General features: G+C 41.9%; 1 protein-coding gene across 6 annotated transcripts in view; it reads left to right on the forward strand.

The window, feature by feature from the left end:
* LPP (LIM domain containing preferred translocation partner in lipoma) overlaps positions 1-27597 on the forward strand; it is a 306990-nt gene that overhangs the window by 35063 nt on the left and 244330 nt on the right. For 5 of the 6 annotated variants that reach the window (XM_083177528.1, XM_083177530.1, XM_083177527.1 and 2 more), the window contains exon 2: positions 3619-3685. The gene's annotated coding sequence lies outside the window, so the exon portion shown is untranslated. Of the gene's footprint in view, positions 1-3618; positions 3686-14520; positions 14546-27597 lie in introns of those variants that run through there. The other variant, XM_083177529.1, reaches the window with a different exon arrangement.

Genomic DNA, 27597 nt, shown 5'->3' on the forward strand with positions numbered 1-27597 from the left:
CTGCTAAGCGCTGCGGAATATGTGTTCGCTATAGTAACTTAAATAACTGCAATAGTACAGAATCGATTTTCCCTTTTTTTTAAATATTGTTTTGTATTAACTAAACGTTTGATACATGTTTGTGTGCAGTGAAGCTACATTATTTCCAGTTGTACTTTCTGTACATAATGGACAGCAATGTAACATTGGAATTATTTGTAGAGTTCACTGATTATCTTCTATACATCTTCTACTTTTTTGACTGTGAATAAATTAAATTCAAATGTACGTCCACTCTGTCAGGGTGGGTGGAACTTTTTACCAAACACCTGTTAGATGACAGTGGGCTAATATAACCATGGGCTTCATACTGTATGTGAAATGCCAATATCGCTGGCTCTGTGTGGCTGCCATCCGGTGCTCCAACTGCATCAGCTGATGGTGCCAATACATCCTAGGCTGGGAGGGCTCAGCCTAAATGTCTTGTGTTGGGCCCCCAATTTTTTACGGCAACTCTGATGCAGTGCAGTAGTCACTGGGCGCAGTCTCTTGCTTTGAGTGTTACCAATAGTACAGCTACTGTAGCCTCTTCTCATGTTAAATAGCCTTTCTAGTGGCACCATGCCATGACTTTTTTCCATTAAATGCACCTTACACATAGAGCTGCTCTCAGCCAGCTCGCCATAATGCAGTTTCTGGAGGATGGCGGGGGTGTTTCACTCGTGCGTCCCACTTCTGTGCTGGATGTACACTGTACAGTACCTCTGCTACCTAGGCAGGCATGCTCCGGTGCTGCAGGCTTCAGGGACGGTTGGAGCTTCAGTGCAGGCTTCAGGAAGCTGTAAAGAGAACGGGGTGTGCGTTTTTTTTGTGGTGGAGAGTGGACCAGGAGCATGGTGATAGTCACACTAGTTCCCCGTCTAACAGGACCGGCTCCATCTGTATTTACAAAACAGTGTTAATGAGATTCATAAGCAGCTTCTGTTGAGTAAAATGATATGCATCATTACTATATTCAAAGTGTGATTGCGGCTTTATCTGCAAACAAAATTATACGTTAGATTGTTTTCCAGATACAGCGGCATAGTCACACAGAGCGAACATGTTATGTATAATGCGATTTATATCGCATAGAGGATAGATGTATGTGGACACATCTGTACATCTGACTAGATCAGGAACGTGGGTAGGCAGGTATGGTGTTTACTGTAATGCTGCCCATACACTACGACGATATTGCATACAATCCTTCGATTTCGACCGCATCTGTGTGATTTGTATGCATATCGAATGGGTCCATCTCGATGTCGCTGGAAAAAAAAACACTGGGCACCAAGATACGATCAGATTTGATGGGACATCGTATTGTTATCTCGCATCGCATTTCGGCACCATAAAATTAATGTGAGAAAAGTACTCCATGATATGCAGAGTTGGCCTTTAATACTAATTCAATGTGATGAGAAGAGCATCTAGACCATAAAAGGGTTATCATACAAAAGAGCAATTATTGCATTTTGACACCACAATTTGTGGAGTGTGAATGAACATGTTTATTTACAATATGTTACTGTTACTTCTGTATGTATCCTATGTTGGGCAGTTACATTTTTAGGTACTGCTTTCCTAGCACGGCGCCCGTCTCATTGATTGTATGCCTTAAGTTTAAGGTACTTAAGGCATACAATCAACGCGATGGACCCGATTTTGTTAATCTCATGGATCTTATGCATCCATAAGATGCATGAGATCCATGAGATAAAAAATCGTGAGCCCCCAATAACCATTATTAACGCCACCAGCACTATCAACGCCAACCCAAAGCGTGGCGAGCGCAGCGTGCCCGCGAGGGGCAGCGGTACGCGAGGGGCAGCGGTACGCGTCCTCCGACCTTTTCATACCCCCACTATCCACGTCGGTGTGGAGTTGATTTTATATAGTGTGGCGAGCGCAGCGAGCCACCGAGCCCAAAGCGTGGCGAGGGCCCGCGGATTACTTTACATGTATTCCGCGTCCGCTCGCCACGCTTCGGGCTCGGTGGCTCGAGCATTAAATCAACTCCACGCCAACGTGGATAGTGGGGGTATGAAAAGGTCGGAGGACGCGTACCGCCGCCCCTCGCGGGCTTGCTGCGCTCGCCACGCTTCGGGTTGGCATCAATAGTGGGGTGGCGTTAACAATGGGGGGGCCATTTCACCCATGATTCCAATGTAAAAATCTCGTCGATTGTGTCGATTAGCATCATCTCATGCATCTTATGCCGCACAAACACATAGGATGCATGAGATGCTTGAGATATCAGACCCACACATACAATCTAGATCGTGGGCGCCGTGCTAGGAAAGCCGTACCCATTTTTATTTTTAGTTTCATTTCAGCTGCAAGTAGTTTTCTAACTTAGTGGTGTGCATAAAATGCTCAGCACTATAGACACTCTCTTTTTATGAAATGACCACCAAAGAGGCCTTCTGTGATACCCTTTTAAGGGCCCCATACACTACAATGATATGTCTGACCCTGAAGTTGGATGCAATTTCTCTTGAACTCCCCCTGGACCATCCCTGGAGTGATTTCATACGATTTTGTACTTTTGTGCTATTTTTACATGCGATTTATCTTATAGTATAAAATATGTCTGATGGGCTGGATTAGGGGCTAGAGGGACTGGAAATTCCAGTCAAACTTAATGCGATGTATCGAACGCACAAAAAACCCCTTCATTTTCCATGCGATTCCGATCAATCAGTAGTGCAGCACTAGTGATCTAGGGGCTTCAGTCCAACACTCGCAGGACATCGGATTGGACGGAAAACACATATGATTTGCCACTTAACAAATGATATACAGTGTTGGCCCGAAAGGTCGACATTGCATGAAATTGGGCAAAATGGTTGTAGTGTATGGGGGCCTTTAGACTTCAAAAAAATGTCAGTTATGTGCAATATTTACTGCTTTAAAACCTTAACCTACTAACCCCTGATAACCCTGCCTCCCGACCCTGCTTATAAATCACTGTATTGTGCCTTATGCACTGAAATGTTGTACACTGTAATCATTTGCCTTCTAGTATAGTTGTTTAGTGGCAAGAACGTTTCTGCATTTTGAAATGTTTTGTTCTGAAATTGTGATCTATAAATAGACAAGTCATAAAATCTAAAGCTCTGTAAAATCTTTATAATGTTAATAGTATACAAAAGGAGGGGGATCCTCTGTAATTGTGTGGAGGAGTAGCAGGGAAGGATGGCATTCTTGCAGTTCTACATGTGCAAACCCTTAATTACCATGCCGAGCGGAGTTCCAGTGTTACAGTATGTGAGGAATTTTAGCATAGAGGCAGGAGACAGAGTCTAGGCTCCTAGGGTTAATGACACACACAATCACACTCACTGGAATTCAGTCTCCAGATATTGCTCTTTTTAACTTTTTTCCCAAGCACCAAAACAGGGAAAACCAGCTAAGGATGATATTTGACAAGCTTCTTGGTCATGTTTTCCATATTTGGAAATGTTTACCCAAAGCACTGATCTATTGAAAGAGGAGGGGAGGTGAGTCAGGCTTTGGAAGCAGGATATGAGTGCTTCAGTAAATGTGACATCCCCCTCCCTATGTTTCTAAGCGTTGCCTTGTGGTCTCTTTCAGGTTTAGTACCCCGGTATCTCTGGATCATCCTTTAAAGAAGTGTGCTTCTAGAAAGAACAAGACTGAGGTAAGTGTAATATTTTCTTTTCAAGGTGTCTGATTGCTTGTTAGGGGGAGATCATCTTATGGACCAATTCATTGAATAGCTGCTAATTGAAAAAAGATACATATTAACTGTCCTGCAAAGAAACCGATATATTGAGCCCTTTAGTATACAGCTGTGACAGAGGTGATTTGTGGAATGGAACTTTCGGCTGCAACTGTACGATACAAGCTTAATAGTCTGATGGGGCCTACTGTATATAAAAGAACTATAGCTGTAACTTTAGAGAATACTGTATATTAAGACTTTGGTTTTATGTTCCTTTTATAATCTTGGTGGCCATTTTTATTTCCCATAATCATGCAGGAAGTCTGAGTTGAACAGTTCTCACATGATGCTTGGGCCTGCTACTTGTTGAATTCATGTCATACTTGTGCAATCACTTTAGAACTGCTATGATGTATTCTAAAATGCATCTTCTGTTTTATTAGGAGTGAAATGTCTGTCTGCTTGTTTCACCTTTTCCAGATTTTCTGACAGTCCATTTCTTTCTTTTTTTTTTTTTTACATAAATTATTTCACTGATTGAACGAGATAAAGCTGTAGTAGTATTAAACCAAAATGGTAGCAACCATTTTAAGGATTCTTCTTGATTTCTTTTTTTCTTTAAAATAATTTTGTAAGATCTTTCATTTCATACAAATTCAGTGAACATTTATTCTTTAAAGCCCCATACATACGAATGCTGGGTACACACCAGAACGATGCAGATTGTGAGCGGGTCATAAGACGAGCGTGGAACCCGCTCATGATCTGTGGAGCTCACGTTCTGCATCCGATTTGGGCACCGTACCCCACCGATTGGGTCTTTTTGGGCCAAATAGTCCTGTGTGTACCCTACATTAAATGAGAAGGTAAAAGATTTCACTCAGAAGGGCCCTTCTGAGTGATCTATTTTACATTCTCGCCTATTGTGTACATTCCATATAGTTATCGATACGACGCATCGTTAACACCCACCCACTGGCCTGCTGAGCATGCAGGTCCATTTTGGCTGTATAGCCAATGGGTCCCAGTAATGTCATTAAATTATATTGTTTACCAACATCATTCAGTGTGTGTGTACACTGAATGTCATTTGCCAGGGAGTTCAGGTGAAAACACTACCGATCTAGCTCATGGAGCATATTGGCTAGTGTGTATGGAGCTTTAGGTAGCTATGCAATCCCGGATCACAACTGTCGGTCCCTCCCGAAAGCCGTGATCCTGGCCCATTTGTTCGACAGTAAATCAGAAAGCGGGATTCAATGTCCCGCCTGCTGATCGCCAAAAAAAGGGGCATGTCCGCATAAAAAACCTTGGATTGTCGATATACAGCTGGGATTGTGACAACACTCGGCCGTTGTCGGCAGAACAGGTCCGACCGCTTTTAAAGTCAGGCATGTTCTTCCGTTATCCCTCTTCAATGCTGTCATTAAAGACAGCATTGAATAGGGTCCCGCCAAAAATAGCGGCAGAGGATTGCATACCCCCCTCAATCTTTAATTCACAAAAAATACATACTGTAGGCCAGTAGTCAGGGAACTCAGTCCTCAGGACCCCACGCAGTGCATGTTTTGCAGGTCTCCTCACAGAATCACAAGTGAAATAATTAACTCCACCTGCAGACCTTATAATATGTGTATGTGAGTAATTAGTACACCTGTGCACCTGCTGGGTTACCAGCAAAACATGCACTGTGTGGGGTAATGAGGACCGAGTTTCCTGACCACTGCTGTAGGCAAACATATTACCACTTTTAAGGCCTTTGTGGTGAACTAGCAACAATGTATATCCATATATTACAATTGGTGTCCTCATGATTTATAGGCACTGAAAGCCCTGACCAACCCTGTGGTATTTGCATGAGTTGGCATTTCAAGATTAACAGGGTGCCTAGAGAAACTACTGCTGGTGCCTAGCAATTGAGTTACTTCTTTTGATGTACGTTTTCCCAGACTTAATAGTTTCACAGACTGGCTCCTGAAGTCTGCCTAATTATGATATTGTAATATTCCCAAATGTTTGCGTAATTGTTGTTGTAACTTGACACAACATGAGATATTAGACATTGCACATACAGTGTAGCTCACACTTTGTTATAAGTAGAGTGATGTACTGTTTATTGTATGCAAGACATTTTAATGTACAGCTGGAAGAGAATATGCACATTGGATGGACTATTATAAAGCAAGTTGTATACCTTTTTATTCATGTTTCCTGGTGTAAACTATTCTATGTAATTGCCATGAATTGGTTTAGACCAGTGCTTCTCAATCTCTTTCCTCAGGACCCCACACCTCACCTTACAGGTGCACTCATTACTGACTGACACATTTTAAAAGTTCCACAGGGAGAGCTCATTATTTAGAGCAGTGAGAATGATTTCTCTTGTGAGTCTGTGAGGAGACCTGCAAAACATGCTCTGTGTGGGGTCCTGAGGACCAACTTTGAGAACCCGTGCTTTAGACTGTTCATCCATTTATTTCATGTAGTGTCTGATTTCAGTATTAAGACTGTGGGAGCTTGATTAGGAAATCAGAATAGTTATTTGGCAGCGGTGTCTAATACCAATTGTATCAAACGTCTAATCAGTCCTGGAGCATTCTCTGTGTCCTATAAGACACAAACAATTAAAAAAATCCATGGTCAAGTGTCCACCATGGATAATTTGAGGCTTAAGATGCATATATAACATGTTTAGACATTTGCAATTGAAAAAAACAAACAAGCAAAAATATACAAAAATGAACAGGTATTTTAAAGGTGTGTACACACGGCAGGATATGCCGTGAGATGAGTCGCGATACGATCAGATCATATCGGGACTCGCATCGCACGGCATGCCTGCAGAGGGACAATTTAGACTATATTGTGCAGATCTGCACTATATAGTCTTGGCTGCCCTCTCTATTTCACTGACTATTTGCGCGCATCGGCAGCGCATCGGGCTCGCAAGCCCTAAAAAAGCATGCGATATTGCTTCCGATGTTTACTATATCGGCAACATCGGAAGCCATATCGCCCCGTGTGTAGAATGAATCCAATTAGTTTTGGTGCCGCTTTAATAGGTGTCAAATGGAGCACGCTCTAATTATTATGCTTTTAGTGCCCAAAAGCACCAGTTTTAGTCATGTAAAGTGGCTAAACACATCTAAAGTCCTAGTTAGGGCGCCCAAACCATGGACTTTTCACACATTTTTGCTGGTCATCTCAGGAGTCTGAGTAGAAATGTGTGTGCACCTATGGCACTCGTCTCTGAGTGGAGTAACAATTGAATTGAAGTTTTCTCCAGTGGTCTGACCCGCAGTAACTTATTACGGAAAAACCAAAGTGGAATGGCTTAAGTCTGTTTATTTTGTAATTAAAGATATGTGGCTGTTATTGTCCTTGCCTAAAAAAGCAGATGCCACCTGTATAATACTGCTCTGTTTTGAATAGGCACCTCTTTATTAAAGCAAATTTATGGTTTTAATATATTTACTATAGCTTAATAGAACCCTTAAAGTTAACAGATACTGTATGAGTTATGAAATCTCCGAACAACAATGTACCTATTAAATTGTGTTAGGACTACACATTATGACTTTTTGGTGCAAGCAGATCTGTTCTAAAGTGCAAAGTGGCCCAAGAGTCTCTGCCTCCTGTGGTCTCTGTAGTTTTCTGGTAGCTCCAACATGCATTTTCATTTCTGTTTTGACATAATGTAAAATATGTTGTTGGCTCATTTAGCATGTTTCAATGTGACTAGATACTTACAGTGACCACAGGATTCAGTAATGTGTAAGGTCATTGAGTCTATCACTCGCACTTGAAGATTGTCAGCATGTTTTGATTGCACTGCTTGCAGAGTGGAAAACAAAATGCAGGGTGAGGCGAAAAAAACCCTCTACTTTTAAAGTGCACAAAAAAGGCTTGGCGTATAGCATACTTCAGTTCTTGGTTGATGCTTGTAGACCTCCACTTTCAGATGGCCTTATTGGCTTTGTAGAAGCCCTTAGTGAAGTTGATGAGTATCGTTTTGCACCCTATAACGAAAAGGACACTTATTGACTTAGCCAGACAATGCAAGTAAGCTTTGTCAAGAATTACAGCAGTAATGCCGGAAAAGAGCTGCAAAGTAATCGGAAGCTTCAGAAATAGAATAAATGTGTATCCTCAATGAAGGCCACAACTAACTGGGTGATATTGTATTCAAAACCAATTGATTTAAACTGAATTCCATGCACTTTATGTAATAAAATGTTTAATGGCATTTACCATGCCCTTCAAAATATGGGAGTTTTTTTTCCTCATCTTTTATAATGGGCGTGGATTTAACGGTGAGAAAGCGATAAGTAGTTTTCATGCACATACTTGCATAGATAGGTTTAGAGGGAGTCATGTCACCCTGTACAATGTTACAGTTCCCGCTGTTAACTTTTCCATTGTAAATTTCTAGATTGATACAAATCATCCCTACTTTGAAGAAATTTACACAGGAATGTTTTGGAGTAGAAAAAAACCCTACTAAACTTCATATACAAATGTGCATTTACAGATCACAAAAGTGTTGCCATTGGTCATTCTTAGGCCTCCTATATTGTAATTCAAGCAAGGTTCTGTTGATTAATCACCAAAATAATGTTATCTAGTGCAAAATATTTTCCATAAATGTATATTTAAAATCAAATAAAACAGCTAGATGTGGCCGTGTCTACACATATGATATGGAAGTGGGGGTAAAATGTTTTTAGTTTGTCACAAGTATGGAGGCCATCTTGAAGTTTGCCATCTTGGTTGAGACTCAATTTGTTTTTAATTGTGTGTGTGTGTGTGTAATATTACTTCTCATTCAAGCACCTGTCACTAACTGTACAGTTCCTCTTTCCTGCCTGGAGTATAGCTCTCTGCTCTGGTGCTTCTAGCACACTGGACTCTGTTTCAGTGCCTAGATTTTAGAGTTAAGCTGGCCATACATTAGTGTGATTTGGCCAAATCGTATGTGTTTTTTTTCTCAGATTCTCATCCGACATGTGGTCCCGTGCGTTTTGGATTGGAGTCGGAAATTAGATGTACTGCACGTAAGATCGCTCAGATTGGACAGCCTCTGCAGCTGTGAATTGGTTTGCATATGATATATGCAAAAGTGTGGTTCTCCAAGAAGTTGCAGAAGTATATGGCCAGCTTGAGATACACCAGAGCAGAAAGTGACACCACTGGCAGGAAAAAGGACCTGCTTGGGTTGTGACAGGTGCAGGCTGCTAGAGTGAATACTATATACCAGTGGTTCCCAAACTGTGCGCCTAGGCTCCCTGGGGTGCCTCGGAGCACTTGCAGGGGTGCCTCGTGTTGGTGGTCCAGAACCGATTAAAATTATTTATGGTCAATGTAATAGGCAAAACCAGAGCTTGTGGCTTCCAGTTTTAAAATATGTGGATAAACCGAAGTGAATCCTGTTCCTCACCACATAATTGGACCTAAGGATGAAATATAAGTACAACTTATTTAATTTAATATTGTTTTCTGAAATTCTCGGTAGCAAACTTTGCACCTAGGGGTGCCGCGACAAATATTCTGATAATCTAGGCTGCCGTGATGCAAAAAAGTTTGCGAACCACTGCTATATACAGTAAATTATGGTATATAATGGTAAATGGTATATGTAGCTCTTCAAAGAAAAAAACAGAAAGAATAGACTTACAGTAAGACTTGTAATATAAAAGAAATGAAATATAGAGGTAAGCATATAAAACATCTTGCAATTTCCAATAAAAATAACTTTTGGCCATTCTAAGTGTATTGTCTTTGCCGAGCGATGAGAAACACTGTAGGTGAACTAATGCTCGTTTCTAGAAATTTGAAGTCTTTTGAGAAAAAAAAAAGACCTTCTCACAGCACGGACTACCGTATGCTTTAGAGTAAGCTTTACTTTACACAACAACCTGTACTATAATGTGCAAAGTAAAGCCCCAGTACAGTCCATTATAATCCGGGAGGTGTATGTAGAAACCAGAATAGTTCACACACAATATATACAACAGTCCTAAGTCCAATCAATTGACGCGTCTCCTCCTGCATCCTGGTTGCTTTATATTGTTACAAAGACACATTTTGTGCAACAAAAGACATCCAAAGGTAGCAGCATTGCTTGGGACTAGGCGGCTCACTCATGCCTCTCACTCTGCATGGCGTATTGGGCTAGGTGTATGATAGTAAGAAATCGGGGGCATACAGAGAAAATAACACAAAATGAAATGCAATTGCGAAAGAACATTGAGACTAAGAGCCTGGTTCTAGTTGAATTGGTACCTGGCGTTTTTGCACGGGTGACTGATGTTGAAGCACTGTGTATGCGCATATTCGCTCATGGGCAGGGTTTCTCTGCAGACGCCTTCGCCGACGTGTATAGTCGGCATGACACTCGCACAGGGCCGGCCGGGTTTTTTTGCATGCGTTTCCTGGGCATACCCATGAAAACGCTGGGTGTGCCCTGGAAGACACTAGGCTTCCTCATGTGAACATAAGCTGGCACCTGCCTTCTGGGGGTGGATGGCTGACATCACAGGACATCAGTTGCATGCCCAGTTCTCGAACCAGGACACTGCAAGTCATCTTAGACGGATCAGATTTGCAAGCATTGTAGAAATCGGTCGGCGACCATCTAATGATTTCAGGAGGCCGGGTCTGGCATTTGTACACCCGGCATGCTGCGTTAGAAGACTCGCTAAGCAGCAGTAGTTACCCCCTAATTACAATCTGTGACTAATCGCAAACATTCTATGACGGCAAATTGACAGTGTGCAGTCAGTGGAGACTATTTGTGTGTTGGCTCCGTTTTTCTTTGCATTTTCTTTTGCACTTCAGCTAATCAGAAGAAACCCATCAAGGCACATTGTAATGGGGCCTACACACGGGGAGATTTCAGGGCATTTTGTAAGCATTCTCACTAGATCGCATAGAAAACACCCCTACATCGCTCTGTGTGTAGAGGCCCTGCAGGTTGCTATTGCTTGACGATTAATATCCAGCATGCAGGACAAATCTACTTAATAGTCACTGTAGAACACTGACCCAGACAGATTGCTCTACACACAATGCTGACACTTTGCTGTGTGCTGAGCAACCGTTCTGAGTTATCTAGCATTGCTCAGCAAATCTCCTTGTGTGTAGTCCCCTTAAGGAATCTTTTGCTTTAAATGGCTTGCTTAATAACTGGATGTGGAAGTAGATCTCAGGCTGCATACATTGTGTAACATTGTAACTGCTGCTACAGAAGGGTAACCTTAACATTCACCTGTGTCAGCTTGAGGTTTTTTTTTTTTTTAATTAGATGAAGGCATTGTTTGTTTTATATTTATTTATTTTTGCTTGTTAAGCATTCAAGAATATTTTTGTTTTTCTCCAGAATGCATATGCAGAAGTGTTCCCTGTATTTGGGCTGTAGGAAGCCAAGGTTGTCTAATTATTATATCAATTCTGTAGAAGCTTGTACAGCAATAAGACCAAATCAGGTGCCCCTGTTTGTGGTGAGTTCCAGGTGACTGCCCGATAGGGGGATCCCGACGGTCAGTATCCCCACTGGCGGTGCCCTGACAGGGGGGATCCCGACTCATGATTTATTCTGCCATGCGGGGTCCACGATCCCCATAGGGGGAGAATAGAACCTGTGGTGAGCGAAACAAGCCCAGAAGGGGCATCTTTGCGCTTGCCTCCGTCTGAACACTGGCAGTCGGGATTCTGATGTCGGGATACTGACCATCGGGATGCCCCCTGTCTGACCGCCATACCACACCCGTTCGTGGTGCATGTGATCCCAGATGTCTACTGGTAATGCCAAGGTTTTAGTTCTCTGTGTTGGTAACTTTTATATTGTAAAAAATTTAGTCTATTGGAAAACATGGTACACTATACAAGAATTATTCAAATAATTTATTAAAAAAACATTGTTTTGTGATTGGCTACCTCTCTTATACTTCTTAAATAGGTATCTCTTGTAAAGACAATTAATTCAAGTTATGTTTTATTGCATAATTGCTGCTAAAACACTTTTACTATCTTAGAAATAAAAAAATTAGTAACCTATACAACATAGGGGGGTTATAAATCTCAAATGTGGTAACTAAGAAATGGTTCACTGTCTTTCTATGTTTTTATTTATTTATTATAAAGTTTTTTTTATATAGTGCAGCATATTCCATTGCAATCTACAATTGGAGACAACCGTGATAAAACAAACTGGGTAGTAACAGACTGATATAGAGGTAGGAGGGCCCTGCTTGCAAGTTTATGCGCCCAACAAATTAATTTTTGGTTGTATTTTTTTAATGGGCATTGTTGCCGAAGGCGCCCATTATTTCTACTTGCATCCTTTTTGAGATAGTGTAGTACACCTCTGTATATGCTGGGTGACCTAGAAAACCTAGAGCGTATCTGGGTCTATCTATTTCTATGGGTCGTGCGATCAATTGTGTGCACATAGGGAGGTGTATCGGTACGATGTGTGGTCCCGAGGGTTGAGAGGTTGATCCTCAGATATGTGCTACAAGTATGATCTGTCGGCTTTACTTGCGGTCCTAAGCATATCGTATGTGATTTTAAAGCCCATACGATTGCTCATTAGTTTGCTCTTCCAACCTGCTTTATTACCAGGTCGTATGCAGGTCATTCTAGTGTATGGCCAGATTTAGGGGTTCTTGAAGACTGAGATTGGGAACCAATAGTCTAAACAAAGCAACAATTTCCCTAAATGAGATATGAGGCACGGGTGTGGTATAGCACACCGACAGTCATTAGCCCAACGTCGGGATCCCGACTGCCCAGACTCCGACAGCAGGGGAGCGCAAAGAAGCCCCTTGCGGGCACACTGCACTCGCTACGCTCGCCACATATTCTATTCTCCCTCTATGGGGGTCATGATGGAGACTAGCCGGTGGCCGCCAGGATCCCGAGTGTCTGGGTTTTAACATCCGTGTAATGACTGTCTGTCAGCCATCCGGCACCCATGGGGCACATCTTCTAGTGCGTATCTGCATTATGTTGCTGACAATTAATGCAGGGCTGACAGAAGGCATCGCTAGTGAGTGCCATGCTGCAGAAGGAATCATTGTTGTCGTTGCTTGCCAATGCCGAGGTCGGTTGGCAGTGATGTCATGCTGGGTACACATCTGCTAATGTGTATCCAGCATTAGTGCCCGCTGCTATGATTAATGGACTCCCAAGAGAGGTTTTAATTCCCCCTATGTGTGTATTCTATACACTTCCTATTTTTTTGTTTTGTTTTAATTGCTTTAATAATTGATCAATAAATATGAGATTGTATTGACTTGTTACTAACTTCATGTATAGACTTAGCTACTAATTAGTACATTTCTGGTGAATTAATAAGTTTAGCCTGGATAGTGTAGTTGGGGTTCCCTTACTTTTTGTTTTAGATGTGGGCTGGGAGCTGAGGTAGAGAACCATTTTTAATAATGAAATATGTAGTGCTACCTGTTGTGAGTAGAGTTTTATGTCAAAAGCAAATTTGAGGACAATCCTGCATAAATAATACTCTGAAGAACTTGTTGTTTTTATTTTCATTGTGTTGTGCATTAATTAAGAGTAGAAGTAGAAAGGTTGTACCACTGCTCTCGTTTGTCAAGGCTTATAATACCCATGTCTACATTTGCACCTAGACCATTCTGCTTTTCAACACAAGTGTTCTGTGCCTGTCTGTCTCTTTCTGGCACAATATCAGCAATGCCCCCAGTATGGTAATCTTTAAAAACAGACTAAAGGCTTTCCTGTTTACACAGGCAGTTTTTACTGCAGCATGAGCCAGACAACCTTTAGGAACCTTCCCACTTATTTTATTTTGTAAAACTTATTATGTAAACGGTTTTATTTATTTATTTTCATTTCTGAGAACTAGATTATTTGCATTACCATAGTAAAAAACACTGTGGCCATTTAAACCCCCCTCCCCTCCCCATACATGTATCGAAAATCAGTAGAGATGATATAAATATAAATACATATTATATACACATACTGTACACACAAAATATGGGGAAACCTGTTGACGTGCTCCTCAACCAAGTAATCTGTTCTTTTCTGGCTGCACTTCCTAACCTGTAGAATTGGCACTAAAAATGGGTATGAGGAAGGCACTGATCTGCCACTTATGGATAGGAATGGATAATGTGCACCTGTTGTTTTCTGATTCAAAATAGAACATACGTTTATTAAGAACTTCAACCTAACAGTTCATTCTAAAAGTACATTCAAAACATGATCCACAGCGAATACAATTGGCATATGAATTTCAGGTCACACAAAGATATCAAGAACCGTAAAGGGTCTTTTATTTCACTATTATACAATGGGATGAAATCAATGCGGCTGGCGAAGGGGGTTAAATGGCGGGGATCGCAGAAAACAAGCGACCCTCACTGTTTAACCCCCGTGCTGGCCGCTCATCCTATTCAACATGCTGGGGAAATGCTTGTTGTCAGAGGACAGCGAGGATTCACCCAAACAGCGAGGCTCGTGGCTAATGCAGAGAACCCGCCACATACACTGATTTCCCCTCGCTCCAAAAACCTAGCAAGGTGGGAAACTGCATGTGCAGGGGGTTAATTGAATACTGACCGTGCGAGCTGTGACCGCGAGCAGGCAGCCCTGCTCGCTGTCACAGCTCGCAGAAAGCATTGAATACACCCCATAATCTATATTATTATTATTATTATTATTATTAATAATAATATTATTATTATTATTATTATTATTATTATTATTATTATTATTGTTGTTCTATTTTATACTACAGTACTAGAGTCGGCAGATTCATGACACCATAAAATTTTCATGGTATTTATGCAAAAGGTATTTATGTGCTCATTATCTTCTTAAATATTATTTTTAAAACAAATGTCTGTATTCCTCCTCTTGTCAGAGTTCTGTTCTTTTATTTATTTATTTTTCTTCGTGAAATTGTTTCCTAGTATGTATTTGTAAGGGGAAAATCACAAAGCCGTATGTTGCTTGGCATCCTGCCACATGCACTAACTACACTGCTCATTTTTTTTTTTTTTTTTTGCTCGCTGTTTTGGGAAATTCTCGCTGTCCTGTGACGGCGAGGATTTCCCCAGAACATTGAATAGAACGAGCGGCCGGCGCGGGGGTTAAACAGCGAGGATCGCTGGTTTTCTGCAATCCTCGCTGTTTAACCCCCTCGCCGGCTGCATTGAATACCTGCCAGTATGTGAACGTATCTGTTTGGGCAAAAATGGTTGTTTAGATAAACCACAGAAATCACCTAGTTTCCGGCTTTTGAGAGCAAATAGTTGATTGCCACCTGCTTCCATACATTAGGTTTTCGATCTAACCAAAAAGATTGGACAGATAATTGGATGGCCCCTTCTTTTTTTTTTTTCAATGACTGTTGACCGGCCTTATGTCAACACTGATATTTTAGCCTAATGCTAACATTGAATGTAGCATAACCATATCGACAACCCAAATAGCATGCTTTGGCATTGAAATGGCTGTTGAAATACTCCATATCGGCATCTTGGTGCTGACGTTGTGGATGTTGACAATTTGTGTCAACAAATTCAGCATGTTGACTACTTCAATATTGGAATTCAGAACATGGCAACATAATGGTGTGGACAGTTTGTCAACATTTTAAATGTTTACATCCCGATTAGAACCCCGGAAAGGACCTGTGTGCGGAAATACTTTTGGTCCCACGATGAACTCTGCTATCCTTCTCCCCCTTTGCCTGTCAAGCTTTAGCAACTGTCAGTAAACCAGCAATTTAGCAACGGTTTTTAAATGGGGAGATTTTACTTTATAAAAGTTGAATCCCATGGGTAACAATGAGGCTGAAAACTGCCACATTGAATAGGTTTTCCGATCTTTCTGACTGTCGGAAATATGCACACGTTATTGAAGTAAAATAGGGCTCACACTCTCTTTTTAGTCTTTGCTATAAAACAATGCATGTAATACTTGTAGTATCTGTCAGAATTGGGCTTTTCAGGTATTTTTGGGTACTTGTAGTAAGAGCTTTGATGTCTATGCAATCCATATATATTCAAAATCAAATGTCAAATTGTACCATGTGTACACAGCAAAAGTCATTTCATTAAGGCTTGCAACAAAACAGGAAATTACTTTTGTTGTGCTTCACTTTTTCCTAGAGAAGTACGGTAATAGTTTAGTGGTTATTGCTACAAACTTTTATTAAATTTACTGTTCAGTTTGCTTTCCTTATTATGGTGTTTTGTTTTGCAACAAGGAGCATGTTCAGATTTTTCGATCTTGTATAATATATTAATTTCATATGGATTGCTCAAAGTAGCATGGAAGGCTGGAATGCTGAATCTGTGAGGTAATCTTTTGCAGAGGTACTTTTATTATTGAACGTTAACCTTTTTTATGGGTTTTTTTGTGGTGCCAAGTGTAGGCTGTCTTATCAAGTTCGTCGGGATTTGTCATTTATTGCTCATTTTATCCTACTAAAGATAGCTAAAGTTGAGTTAGATTAGTGTGATGCTAGATGCTTGAGCTGCTGCGAGCTCTGTGTTACAGTAGAAGCAATAACTGAGGATTAAATAATTCAGCATGCTTTGAATATACTAAATACCTCTGCAATGGTGTGCATTGTTCATACTGCTCTCCCTGATTAGGAATTTGGGAGGGGAGCTTCTTTTTTTTTTGCTTCTCTTTGTGACTGTAAATAATGCAGAATGCAGCAAATGAGATCTAGAATTTGAGAACACTTTGACCTACACATATTATTCAGATCTGTTTGCAGTACAAATTTGTTCTCAAAATGTACAAAACCATGTGCACTGCAGGTGGGGCAGATGTAAATTGTATAGAGAGAGAGTTGGATTTGTGTGAGTTATTTTGTTTCTGTGCAGGGTAAATACTGGCTGCATTATTTTTTACACTGCTATTTAGATTTCAGTTTCAACACACCCCACCCAAATTTAACTCTCTGCACATGTTACATCTGCCCCACCTGCAGTGCACATGGTTTTGGCCATTTTGAGAACAGGACCAGGGTTGGGAACCACTGGACTAGAAGAAAGTCTTTTGTATCTAAAGGGAATTTCTGCAGATGCAGACTTCCAAAAAGTCCAGGTCCCAGGCAGGCTTCACTCAGGAAGGAGAAGGATCCTCAGAGGAGCTGGAGTATGTAGAGGATGTTTCCACTGATGAGTCGGGGGAATTAGGGGAGCCAAGGTCTTTTAACTTGGACCTGTGGAGAGTCTTCTTAGAAATATTTACACAACACATTTGTTGTTAAGCTGCTCAATCAGAGGTGTGTCACTCATGTGCCAAAAGGGAGGGGTAATTATTAACATTTTGTTTCTCAATTACACACTGTATTATCTGATTATTATGTAGATATTTCTCACTCAGAGATCTTGGTTGCATATATCTGCAGATATAGGGCTAAGCCCCCAGGCCGTACGTCAAGGCTTCTCTGTGTCACTGGGGGTACCTAATACTGGGTATGGGTCGGTGGTGTGGGCCCCCCAACATGCCGGCACAGGCTGGGTACTCCAGGGCAGCACACAAATGAAAATTAGTAGGGGTTAATAAGAAGCACATATATTTACAAAGCAATGGATTACAAGGATGTACCGGGTACTTTGGAAGAAACAGGACCCACTATTTGAGGACAGATCCAGAAAAGTGAGAGCGTGTTCAGTCCATAAGGTAGTAAGGGAAATTATTTCCAAAGAATGGTCTAATATCGATAAAAGAATGGCAGTTGGTGCCAGGAATGACAAGATGTACCGATTCAAAGATGAGTTGTTTCTAAGTTTGTGCCTGATCCCTAAAGTTGAGGCAGCAGTGGCAGAACTCTGTTCCAGAACCACGATACCAGTAGAAGATGGCACGGCCTTCAAGGATGCAATGGACAGGAAAATGGAGAATTCGCTTTGTAAAGCACATTCTGCATCTGCCTTGGCACTCAGGTCTAGTGTGGTGATAGCGTCAGTATCAAGGGCCCTAAGGCTCAGGGCGTTTAATATACATACAGATATTAGAGAGAATCTCCAAACATTAATTGCTTAGAAGTCTAGGAATAATGCAAAAATCTATTGATTATCACTGAGAGTCCTCCCTGGATGCAGCGTCTTTTGCGGCTAAGATTATGGCAGCAGGGATCATGGCTGGATCATCAACACAGAGAAGAGTCAATTAGATCCAACCCAAATCATCCAGTTCCTGGGCATTCAGATAAACACCAAAGGACTCTCCATTGTCCTTTCTCAAGAAAGATGTTGGAAGATTCAGCGACTGGTGCTATCACTTTTACAGATGAAAAGGTTTCCACTGTTACTCACCCTTCAGCTCTTGGGTATAATGGCCTCCTGTATTTGCATAATTTCCTTGGATCAGTGGAACATGAAAACTCTCCAGTGGCATCTGCTCCCATTTATAAGAGGCAGAAATAACAATTGTAAAATGATAAGGCTGTGGGGAATATTCTGATTCACTCGGAAAGGCACGATCACTCTCTAATGGACAATACCATATGCACTGCAGGTGGGGCTGATGTAACATGTGCAATGGTCAGCTGCGATGGATACAGGGGGTGTTGTCGATATACCCCAGCAGGGACAACCCTGTTCTTTGCTGCAATTGCTATATATAGTCTATAGTGCAGATCTGTACTACTGTATATACCTAGTCTTGAATGCACAGTCTATTTTTCGATTCGATTTCGATGCCGCGGGTCCGCATTGGGATTGAATAGAAATACAATGCTTTTGATTTTTCATTTAATTCCATTTTGCTTATATAGGCGAAAGTGAATAGTAAAATAGTCAAAATCAAACCGTGTATGTGCCATATTATTCAGACCCCCCCTGCTTCAGTTAATCACAGAAGTGAGCATATTGGTGCACAAAAGTTCCTCTCAATGCACTTTTGGTAGTGGCCTTTGCATGGCATTCTGGGGTGCAAATTCAGCATTGATGTCCATGCAGTAGGAAAGTAGTGATGCCCATGTTCAAGGCAATATCTTATTAAAGCAGTTGGCATGGTCGCATTTCATGGTAAGTTCCAGCTGGCATTGTACGCGTTACTTATGATTGTACCAGTTATGAGCTTATGGGGCAAATAAATAAAATCTTTTTCTATAGCATACAAATATGTACTCAAGTTGCCTTTTGTAGAAGAAGCTATGTATAAATATCTAGTATTGCTTATTACTGATCCATTGACCTCTGACCCCTAAAAGGTACTTAAGTATGTCACCTTTATGTGCTAGCATTCCTGATGCTTTGATATATATTCTTTATTGGATCGTTGATAAAACTTGTCACATTCCCCCTACTAGTGCGCCATCTCTTAATCTTTAATGCTTATACTTCAGAGAGGCACCTTCTGAAAGCGAGAACAGAATAAAATTACCCATTGACCTAAATAGGATTTTTGTCCTGATCTCACCTTTTTTTTAGCATTTGTTTACAAAACAAGAAGCTGTGTTACTATTGATTCATTTTCAGAGCACGCCTAATGAAATCCTGTTGGTGCATTGATTTGTAAGACAGCCCTGTCAGTTCTGGCTCTGATAATCAATGCATGGTATGGAGGCTGCTTGACTTACAAACATTAGTTTCTCATTCCCTTGTAGGGGAAGTCCATGTCCCCCTTGAGTAGAATATGTACTTTAGAAGTTTGTTCTGCTTTTATTACTGAAGTCACCTTTTGTCAGTCAAGTGAAATCAAAGCCAAGATCTGAATGTACTTACTCTAAAACATGGAATTCATAGAAGCATGTATTTTATACGATCGATTCTTACATTTTATTGGCCTTTATAATAAGGTATTAAAATAAAGGAAACCCCCAGTTAATTTGCTTTGCTATTGTTTACTAAACCAGATCTAGATGCTTTTATGCAACACACACACTATACTGTATATATGCAATAGAGCAAAGATGATTCACTGCAACAACTAAGTATATTGGCTTCTGCAGAAATGCAGGTTATAGCCCTAGCAACATGGTGAGAGGCTTATTAAACACTCAGGGCTGGATGTAATGCTGCCTGAGTTCGGAAAAACCATGGCTTGTAAGCGATTGCCCCAGAAAAATAAAAAATCAGAGTTCGTGTGATCTCCCCTTTCTATCGCAGAGTATTATAAATAAAGTCTGGCTTATTAGAACAAGGTGAGCCACCTGTATCTTGGAAACGACGGTGAAAGAATAAACTGGGTGAAAAAATAAAATAAATAAATATATATATATATATATATATATATATATATATATATATATATATATATATATATATATATATATATATATATATATATATATATATATAATGTATGTAGAAAGCTCTGGCCTGCAAGCTTACAATCTATAGGAAAATAGTGATTAATACACAAGGATAGGTGTTATATATTGTATAGTGGTCCACCAGATTGCAAAGGTTCTCTGAGGACTGTATAATACAGTAACCCAGCAATGTTGGCCAGGCATCACGAGGATGGAAAAGTGAAGATATGTTTGGACTGTGCAGTGGGGATGTTAGATGAAATGGGGTTTGGGGGGTTCAATCGCACAAGACTTTAGCGCAGAGATATAGAGTATTGGGCTAGGCCCCCTGCAGGTACTGATATGGTTAAGTAGCAATAGAGGTGCAGGGGTGTGCGACCATGGACAATGGTTAGGCAGAGTATAATTGGAGACAGGGTAGGGATTGTCACTGGTGTGGTGCACCAAAAGAGAAAATTTCTAGACTCTAAAATTTACCTTTTATTAGGTTTATTAAAACTGCGAAATATACAAACTAACATGAAACATTGAACAGTGAATACAGTGATGGTTAAAAACTGCGCGTGCGGTGTTAGCATGCGATACCTCCTACTGAATAGATCACTTCTCCCGTTATCACCTATTAAGTACTGTCCCTTTGCGTATCTGATGGCTCGAATTAGCCTATGTGACAGATATCTGTCACATAGGCTAATTCGAGCCATCAGATACGCAAAGGGACAGATATCTGTCACATAGGCTAATTCGAGCCATCAGATACGCAAAGGGACAGTACTTAATAGGTGATAACGGGAGAAGTGATCTATTCAGTAGGAGGTATCGCATGCTAACACCGCACGCGCAGTTTTTAACCATCACTGTATTCACTGTTCACTGTTCAATGTTTCATGTTAGTTTGTATATTTCGCAGTTTTAATAAACCTAATAAAAGGTAAATTTTAGAGTCTAGAAATTATTTTCTCTTTTGGTGCACCACACCAGTGACAATCACTACCCTGTCTCCAATTATACAGTGGGGATGTTATTTGGTAGGAAAGATTTATGATGGTTATGTGGATGGTTCTGTAATTTGAGAAGTTTGCCTGAGGTGAGTTTCAGGCAACTCTTGAAGATTTGGAGACTGGAGAGTCGTCTTCTTTGTGTGAGAGGGCATTCCACGGAGTTGCTGCAGCCCAAATAAAGTTCTGCAATCATGAATGGGAGCAAGTAATGCATGTGGCTGAGACGTAGGTCTTGTGAAGAGCGAAGGGGTCGGGTTGAGAGATATTTTGAGACAAGCAAAGAGATGTAGGTTGATGCCATTTGTTTTATGGCCTTGTGTGGAAGTAAAAGTATTTTATATTGAATATTGTAAAATGCAGGTAGCCAATGGAGGGACTGACAGCAGTTTTGGTGAAGAAGGTTAGCCTAGCACAGTGGTTCCCAAACTTTTTGAATCATGGCACCCTAGAGTATCAGGATTTTTTGCACAGTGCCCCTATGGCAAAAGTTATTTTATAAATAGGGAAAATATTAAATTACGTCAATTGTATTTACAGGTCATGCTTGGGCTTAATTAAGTGTTGAGGGATAGGATTCGCTTATGTTTGTCCACATATGTTATGATTGATAGCCACAAGCACTGGTTTTTCTGTTACATCATCTACATATATATAATTATAGTGTCTGTGTGCCTCAGAAACACTGCCATCTGTGGGCAGCGAGTGAACTACATACACGCACATACACAGAGGCAATAACAATGTAATTGCAAAATGCAATAACAATGTAGCAGACTAGCTTTCAAAGCATTTGCTTTGACCAGGATTACTAGGTGACCACATATATATTTTGAATTGGTCCTATACCACTGCAAGTTTCCTGAGGAACCCCTGGGTGCCATGACACACAGTTTGGGAACCACTGACCTAGCAGCTGCATTCATGATGGATTATAGTGGTGAGAGTCTGTATTGGGGAAGACCAGTTAAGAGACTATTGCAGTAAACAATGTGAGAGATAGTGACAGGTTTATAGGGAAATATGCATTGGTACACAAGGATAGATAATATATATAATATAATATGGGTAGAGGAGAGAAAACAGGTGCCTTATGCTGCTTTCCCACTGCAGACCAGTTTAAAGTACTGGTAATCTTAAATGGTATTTAAAACGGTATTAGCATTCCCACTGCAGCAGATTACAGTTTTAAGTACCATTCCCATTGCAGTGAACCGTGTAAAATGTAGAGTGCCTAAAAACCCCACCCCCCCAGTGTAAAGAGTGCCTAATCCCTCCCCCCCCCCCCAAGTGTAAGGAGTGCCTAACCCCCCGTACCTGCCCTGTGCCCCCACCTCCCCTCCCCTTGTACTTACCTGCACGGGGATGTGGGGAGGCGGGGGGGGGGGGGTCCATGCAGGGTACAGGCAGTCCCAGTGCCTGATGAGAACTAGTTCGTCTCACTTTGCGCATATGTAATGAGTGCATGTGCATAATAATGAGCCGCTCATTACATATGTGCATATGTAATGAACGGCTCTTTATTATGCACATGCACAAAGTGAGGACTACTAGGTCTCATTAGGCACTGGGACTGCCTGGAGCATGGGCCCTCAAACTGCGGCCCTCCAGATGTTCTGAAACTGCAAATCCCAGCATGCCTTGCCACAGTTTTAACACTCCCTTATAGCAAAACTGTGGCAAGGCATGCTGGGATTTGTAGTTTCACAACATCTGGAGGGCCGCAGTTTGAGGACCCACGGCCTGGAGGCTAAATAACGTTTAAGAGGCATTCCCACTGCCTCTTAAACGTTATTTTAACGTGTAGGACTATGCTTTAAAAACGGGTTGAAATACCATTTAGCTTTAAACGGTATTTCAACTCTTGCACTTTCCCACTGCAGCCTTAAAACGGTAAATTGCGCTGAAAATTGGCAATTTACCGTTATTTAGCTGCAGTGGGAAAGGGGCATAATATTATTATTATTATATTATTTTTATTTATAAGGCACCACAAGTGGTACGCAGCGCTGTACATATAGAACACATTAGAACAGTACAAGGTATACAGAACTAGACATACTGTAACAGCAACAGAAGAACAAAAACAGAATACAATTAACAGCACAAATCTTAGTACACAATACAGCTGAGATATAGGGACGTGAGTGAGAAGAGATGCAGGTATAGATTGTAGGTGAGTAAGAGAGCTGTAAGTTGAAAGGCAAGAAGAGTGCTGTGAGAACAGGAGGGCCCTGCTCTAAAGCCCCGTACACACGGGGGAGATATATTGCTCAGCAATATATTGCTAGCAATACATTGCTGAGCATTATATTGCTCAGTGTCTCCTTTTCATCAGCGACCAGAGATGGCCGCTGATGAAAGGGAACCTCTGCCGTAGGAGCCACAGAGGTAATCAGCTGGTCACAGGAGCAAGCTCCTGCGACCAGCAATTAGAATGGGGCTGAAAACGGGAGCGCGTACCCGGCGATTTATCGCCGTGGCACACTTCCATCACTGCGACCATATTCCCAGCGACCATATTCCCAGCGATTTCAGCCCCTGTGTGTACACAGCTTAAGAAGCTTACAATCTAGAGGGAGGGGGAGACAGACAGGTGACATGAGGTGCAGGTAAGGAGACCTGAGGCAAGAAGTGAGCATGGCAGGGAGGGTTAGGACATGAGGCAGCAGGTAAAGAGAATGGACAAAGTAGTCCTCTCCCTCCTCCACCTGCACCCTTGACCCCTAACATGCCGCAACACACCCTGCTAGGGGGCAGAAAGCATGCAGAGTGAATAGGTATAGCACAGGATTGAGGAACCATGACTCTGGTACAACAGTGTAGTTCAGAAAGATAAGTACAGAGTTAGGGTAACTAGTGTGTGAAGCAGGTGTAGAGAGACATATACAGTGCACAGAGAAGTAATGTGGCACACTGAAATGGATACAGAGAAAATATGACTTGTGATATTAGGGTGAACAGAAAGTACTGGCTATGAGCATAGGTTAGCGACCTGCAGACAGGGAGCTTGTTGAGGGCTGTACATTCAGAATGTGTTGGAGGTGGAGAAGTCCTTAGCTCACTGTTGTATGTTGATAGCAGTATGTTTGGGTGATATTAGAAGGTAGATGGGTGTTCTCCTGTCCTCTCCTGTTTCTCTGGGATATCTCCAATATTCTTATTAATATTTCCTCACACTTTACACTACACATCTGCACACAACACAGCCGCACACGGCAACCAGCCGTCCAGATTCAGATTAAGCCCTTAATTGATAGCCCCACCCACAGCAAAGATTTCCTGCTAAGTGTGAATAGGGAAAGTCCAATACACCCCCCACTAATACAATGTCCTTTCATGCCCAAATACAGACTAAACCATTACAAAATGTAAAGGCCCCCATACACTAGGGTGACTTGTCCTTAGGACAAGTCGCCCCTGACTTCCCCCCCGAGCTTCCCCGGCTGCTCCCCGGGGGAGCTTGATTAGATTGGCACTTGATGTGCCATTTTTTACATGTGATAAATCGTCTCGATTTATCACATGTAAAAAACCCGGGGAGCAGGGGGGGGGGGGTGGGGGGGGCTTCAGAGCAGGGCTGCTGGTGGGAGTAGGGGGGGCTGGGGACGCTGCGGGGGACACAGGCGGCACATAGAGCCGGGCAGAGGGAGCCGGGAGCTGTCAGTGCTAGAAAAAAAGCCTATACAATGAATGGGCAGCCTGTGATTGGCTGAGCGCACTCTCAGCCAATAGCTGACTGGCGCTCAGCCAATCACAGGCCGCCCATTCATTGTATGGGCTTTTTTTTTTATTCAGTGCTGACAGCTCCCGGCTCCCCCTGCACGGCTCTATGCCGCCTGTGTCACCCACGGCTCTATGCCGCCTGTGTCACCCCAGCGTCCCGCTGCGTACCCAGCGTCCCGCAGCGTCCCCCGCTCCCTCCACCGCCGCCCCACTAGGTCCCAAGTCGGGTGGTCGGACGTGCAGCAGGTCCGACCACCCGACGCAGATCCGATGCGCACGGGACCGCGCATCGGATCTGAGGGGACATCAAAACTAGCCGATTTTGGTCCGATTTCGCCCAGATCCGACTGATCTGGCCGAAATCTGACCAAAATTGGCTAGTGTATGGGGGCCTTAAGATTTCACTATCTAAATTACCAGCAGGGCTTGGTTACAGCAGATGAAATCACTATGCAGGGATGCTAGGAGTAGGAATCCAATTACCTGTGGAGGACAGAAGGCAGTCAGATCAGGTGAAGGATCTCTGGGATATCTCCAATATTCTTATTAATATTTCCCCACACTTTAAACTACACACTTCACAGCTGCACACAACACAGCCGCACATAGTGTATTATTAATAAACACCAATAATAAAAAACTAAAAAGGTTTCCCATGTCCTTATTTGCCTGCTGCCCCTTTCTCTGTCCATTAAGTTTTGCTCATACTCTGGTGCATAATGTGAATTTTGGCATAATGTGAACTCTGAGGCATTATGGGGGTTATTCTAGTTCACTTTGACAAATTCCTTCTTATATGGACAAAACCATGTGCACTGCAGGTGGGGCAGATGTTACTTATGCAGAGAGAGTTAGATTTGGGTGGGGTTTTACTTCAAAGTGAGATCTATATTGCAGTGTAATAATAAAGCAGTCAGTATTTACCCTGCACCGAAACAAAATAACTCACCCAAATCTAATTCTCTCTGCACATTTTACATCTGCCCCCCTGCAGTGCACATGGTTTTGTCCATCTAAGAAGGATTTTGTCAGAGTGAACTAGAATAAGGCCCCATATGTAAGGGGTGTATTGCACTGGGAAGGGAATATTTTGCACAGCGGCAGATGCCGGTAGATCACCGGTAAGTGTACAAATAGTAGATCTCTGGCTAAAAAGTTCAGTCCCCCTTAGTCAAAACTAAAAGCCTGCCAAACCTATTGCAGGCAGATGTACTGTGTAACATTCATTGATTACTGTATGAAATGTTATTTAAATGCATGCATATCTTCTATATGGAAATAAATTTAGAATTTAAGCTCTCACAAGCTTAAATTCCCTCATGTGCCTTTCCTTCTCTTGCTTACATCATCTTTTATTGGCTCCATATTCTGTGGTTTTCTGCCACGCTGATACTTATTCCAGTGTCCTCTGCTGATGCAGCTACGGTTATATGTACACTGTTTTGCTTATTCAGTTATGTACTTCTGCGGATCCCTTGTAAATAAATTTCAGTTCATGATGGTCCGTTAACTCGAAGCTGAATGTAATGGTATTATCTAACAAGTGTGTCTCCTTTTTACACCTGTTTGTTATTATTTGTAACCGGTTGTTCCCTGAGCAAGCTCTCACAGCATGCTAGATATTGGGCGTCTGCAGTATAGTAATCCTTTCCTAGAGAGATTTAATGGATTTTCAGGAAAGTCTCACAGTGAGGTGAGGTTTGGAACAGCAGGAAACAGTGGTGTGGCCCGGCTCAGCACTGCTGCGCTCCATATAGGGAGAAAAGAGGAACAGGGGAGGGATGCTGGCTGGAACACAAAACATACAGAGAATTCCTCTCCTCTGCAGAGAGCCTTCTCTTTATCTTCATGTTTTTCTCAGTTCTGGAATAAAGATTCGTCTGAGAGCCATCTTTCTACTACCTTTGCAGCAATTCCTCCCCATGTGTATACAGTCTGTTAGTCCTTAGGAATAAGAAACCCTTTTAACTTGTTTTCTGTAAAGGAAGCTGTGAAAGTCATTTTAACGGCTATACATGTGAAGTGAAGATCGTGTAGATTTATTCTAAGGAGTTTTCATTCAGATTAGCTGCAGTACTATTTCTGATGCTACATAAGTGATTGTGAATGAACTAACCATATAATATTGTGGATTTTAGGGCCTTCTGCTCAAGGGAAAACAATGAAAACTATTGTATAGATCAGTGGTTCCCAACATGTGTGCTGTGGCACCCTGGGGTGGCTTGGAGGACTTGCAAAGGTTCCCTGGGTTGGTAGTCCAGGACCAATTCAAGTTATTTATGTCCAGTATAATATAATAGTTAAATTGTGCACAAACAGAAGTGAATCCTGTCCACTACCACATAACTAATCCTAAGGACATGCCTCCCGACTGTCCTGCTATTCACAGGAGCGTCCCAGTCTCGCAGGCAGGCAGGGGGGGAGGGGGGAGTCGGGAGTCCCTCCTGTCACCCCCTTGCCACTCTCTTCATAGCCCCATAGTCTGAGGCCAGCAGCTCAAATCCCCACAGTGTCGAAAACAGGGTCGTGGCCTCTTGGAAATAGACCACGCCCCCTTATCGCTAAGCAACGCCAAAAAGTGAGCTGCTTTCTGCTCAAATTAAACCGTGTGTGTGAAGGACTTGTACAATGCCCAGTTTTCTGCTTGAAAAGTGGAGGGAGTGGGTATTAAGAATATAAGCCACATTCCCCATGCGCTGGTTAATGGCACTGCTAATATACAGTAGTTGATTGTAATGGTGATGCTCTATAGTGCATACACACTGAATGATATTGGTTAACGTTATCGTTTAGTGACCACACTGGACCCCTCTGTGCATGTAGTCGCTGATGATATAATCAGAATGAGCAGCATACGTAGACGATATGGAGATAGTTAACGATATTGAACTTGAGTA

This window comes from Crinia signifera, chromosome 3, assembly GCF_055691185.1.
Source record: "Crinia signifera chromosome 3, ASM5569118v1, whole genome shotgun sequence".
Classification (NCBI taxonomy): domain Eukaryota; kingdom Metazoa; phylum Chordata; class Amphibia; order Anura; family Myobatrachidae; genus Crinia; species Crinia signifera.